Below are 4,127 nucleotides of genomic sequence, written 5' to 3'. Positions count from 1 at the left end.
TCTCTCTGACTCAAGTGGCCTGTCTGTTGTTCTCTGACATGTTTTCTACCAAATTCAAGGTTCTTTCTCTCTAAATTGTCCATTTTGACTTGGATCCTGTTGGAGAATCATGAGCGAATGGATCTCATTGAGTTTCTTTTTTAGACACTTTTGCTCCATTTGTCTCGTCCTCCTTTGTGCGCTGCACCTTCACAGAGAGAGGGACAACCTCATGTTGATCCCTTTCTTATGATCTTGAGAAAGTTTCCTCTTTATCTGCCCTCCTATTTTTCCCAGCCCTCCTCCATCCTTCTTCTTTCCCAGTGAAACACTCAGAACTGACCCCTTCCTCGTGTTACCCAGAGAGAATCTCCTCAGTGATATTGGTTCTTTCTTGTCTGCTGTCAGTGAGAGTTTCCTCTTCTTCTTTCTCCTCATGCTATCCAGGCTCAGTCTATCCAGTGACAGAATATTCTTCTTCTTGCGTTTATTAGGTAGCGCCCCCCTCAGTTGACTCCAGGTTTTGTTCAGAGGCGACTTCTTCTTCTTTTGCCAAAAAAAGGTGCTTTTTGAGGAGGAGCCACCCATAGCCAGTTGCCCTGCAGGAGGAAGGGAGGTGTTATTTAGCCAAGCACAGATTGTTCTGGAGGCTAGTTTGATCTGTCGCAACAGAGTTATGTACGGAAGCAAGGAGAGGCCAAATAAAAGAAAAATATTTTGTTGCACAATAAGTCAGTAGAGGTTAAATTTCACAATTAGATATTCAGCTGCTTATAAAATATGAATTATGGCTTTTCTTTGCTTCCACACAAAGGCTGATTACTAGATTCTGTTGTAAATTAATATGTAAACATTTCTATAAAATAAAAATAAAAAGATGTCACTCACACTGCTGCTAGGAAAGGTGTTCTCAGCTATTTAATCTGGAAAATATTTCCACACAAAACTACATTGTCAATCATGCAAAACTAGGAAACTAGGAAGTTGATGTACATACATTAGTAGATGCCAGTAGCTGGTCAGCATTGGGACTGAACATACTCTTGTTCATAATAAATATGACATTCCATATCAATAGAGGCAATAAAATGTGCTATACAAGAGATGATGAAAGAAAAAATTGGAGACTATAAATCATTTCAACACAAGTACTGCAGATGTAGTTTCAGTCATACTTCTTAATCCATTATTAAACTCTGCATGCTCTGAATCATGAGGTAAAATCCACATGTGCTCTTGTTTATGCAAACACACACAAAAACCTACACAAACATACATGTACATACACACCTTGCGTCTTCTCAGCAGTCAATCAGAGCAGAAGTTTTCATCGCTGGTTCGTGTTCTCCATGCTGAAGTTTAAACAGAGTCTAAAAATAAGTCTGTTCTGACCATCATGGAAAGTAAATGATGGAGCAGATCAAACAGCACCTTTGTTACACCTACACTTATTCTGAGAGATTGATCACCTACAAGAGTCACTTATTCCTCGTTACCACCGTGATCTCGTCACATGCAATCAGCCAGTAAAACAGGAAAAGAACAAACTTGGAAAAACTGGTTTTGTTACATTCTTACTGGTGGAAGCTGCTTTCTGCTGTTTCAAACACACCAAAAATGTTTGACCCTAAAATGTCCCTGCATATGATTATTTCATGTATATGTATAATTTATTTCAAAGACTTCCCTTGTTGACTTGATATAAGCTGTTATTATGTGTGTTCAATGTTTTTAATGTAGCAAATTGAATAGCTTTTTTCATAGCAGACATTTTGACTTGTCATTGTAGGAAAAGCACAAAGTGTTATTATAACATTAACGATGGCTCGAGTTTATTCACAAAGACCCTGAAACTGAAGCAGCTAAATGGAAGTTAACTAACATTAATTTTTATTATTTACACCTGTGCTTTTTCTTGCAGAGACATGTCAAAATGTCTTACATGGAAAGTGTCTGTCTTTAAAGTCTCATAGCTGGACATTGGTCCTACTAGAAAAGTCTAAAAGTTGTTTGACACGTACTGAAGTATCGTTTGTGAAAACCAAATAAGGGAATGTTATATATAATAGCACAATCAGAGTCAGCTTTTGAATGGAAAGGCAAATTTTTAATTTTTTTTGATTTTGGGCTTCTTTCACTTGTCTGAAAATCAGCCAAACTGTTGGTACTGGTACGTTGTTGAGTGCTGATAAAACACTGGATGTTTTACTGAACACCATCACAAGTCTCACAGAGTTAAAATAGATACATTCATTACATTCATACATATGGTCAATTAATAGCTTCTGCTTCACTAGTCTTGCATATGTTTTGGACTGTGCAAGGAAACCAAAGCAGAAATTATCTGTTTTCTACTGTTTTTGTGTGTTTTGTTTTGGGTTTTTTTTTTGCACTTTGACAGATTTGTCTGTACTGCAACTTCTTTCACAGCAACTGGGCGCGATATCAATGGCAGGATTTCACTGACAGTTCAGTTTAACAGACAATAAGAGCCTGACTGAGTATAGACCTCATTGAACTAAAAGGTATAACTCATTCACTCTTCTCTTCATCTTCTGTTTAAGTGCTGTTGACTCAGAAAGGCACCGAAATCACTTTATCAACACATAAACCACCCTCAGACTGTACATATGCTCAGCTAAGTGTTACATCTCGTTTGCAGCTCAACAGATGTGAATGCTAGATATTATCTTTCTTAATAATCCTACATAATCTTTAGAAAAGATAAAATGTTTCTCGGAACTCATTTAACTTCTCCCACAGTGAAGTTCTGTGTGAGGTCTGTTTTAAAGGAAACCATAAACTTCTGGGTAATGAAAAACACCATGCAGCTATAGAAGGTTTGCTATTTTGATGTGATAAGGTCAGACTAATAATAGTTTTCCTGTTTCAGTGGTTTTTGTGACCTACATACACAGAACATGCAGACACAAAGACTGTGACAACTGTGCTTATGTGTATAGATGTTATTTCTTCACTAAACTAAAACCCTTCACTTATATCAAAACATCAATACAAACAATGGTTGAACATTATTTCAACACAGATTTGATATCTTATGGGCGAATATGAATATTAATTATGTCAGGGACACCTTCAAGATGTTTATCAGCACAGCAAGTAAAATACAAACTTTTATTCTGAAATATAGGAAATCATTAGAGGTGGTGTAGGATATATTTTCTGAAAGCAATTCTGCTCTCAGGTCAGTTTTCATTTACACAAATTACAAGTTTGGCTCAAGGCGGCTTTACATCCTTTCCCTCGACCTCTTGACCCTGTTGACTGCTGTCAAACATATTTAAACTGCTTTACCGATCGATTTTATTACGAATTTAATGTTTTAATTTTGATGTAAGTGTAATATTTACTGCAGACTACAGTGAGTATGCTTCAAGCAGCTGTATTATGAGGGGAAACTGAACAAAGATACAATAACAAAAAAAGTCTACAGCTAATCTTGTAGATGTTGAGATATTTCACAGGATAAGTCCATCCATGCACCTGCTCTGAGAGAGAAATCCATATGTAGGTTCATTTTGCTGAGGTCAGGCCTCATGACTATAAATTTACTGAATACTACCAGAGACACTACGGGGATTTGATCAATCCACTCCTGCTAGGAACACTTTGATTTGGGCTCTGTTACCTCTAAAATGTTTACAGTATGTAGAGATAATTTACTCTGCTGTGATTGTTTGTACATTCAGATCAGTTAGTTCACTTCTTCTTCACTATGCAATGCAAACAAAACCTTCCATTGTGTCCGCTGATCGGTTCACCAGGTCAGTCGATGGGGTTTAAGTGGATGTCTTGCTCAAGAGCACCTCCATGTGGAAGAAGGAGACACTGCTGCTGGTTTATTACCCAGTTAGAAACTCTAATATGCGATCACAGACAAGATATAAACAAATGTAGAAGCACTGACATTACTGCTGCTGCTTTAGCTTGTGTGGAAAATATGAAGGATATGAAAAGCATATTTTCTATGACATCCCCACTGGCCGACATGTGACGTGTACGGGGGCGTGGAGCCGAGCTGATGACATAAGTGAGGTATTTATCCTTTATAATTGATTTTTGATTTTGTTAATAATAAAACTACATGTGTGTAAAGTCTTCCTTCTTGTTTAACTTTTTTTTTGCTA

This window comes from Thunnus albacares, chromosome 3, assembly GCF_914725855.1.
Source record: "Thunnus albacares chromosome 3, fThuAlb1.1, whole genome shotgun sequence".
Classification (NCBI taxonomy): Eukaryota; Metazoa; Chordata; class Actinopteri; order Scombriformes; family Scombridae; genus Thunnus; species Thunnus albacares.
The sequence above is the reverse complement of the archived record's forward strand: the minus strand, read 5'-3'. Positions refer to the sequence as shown.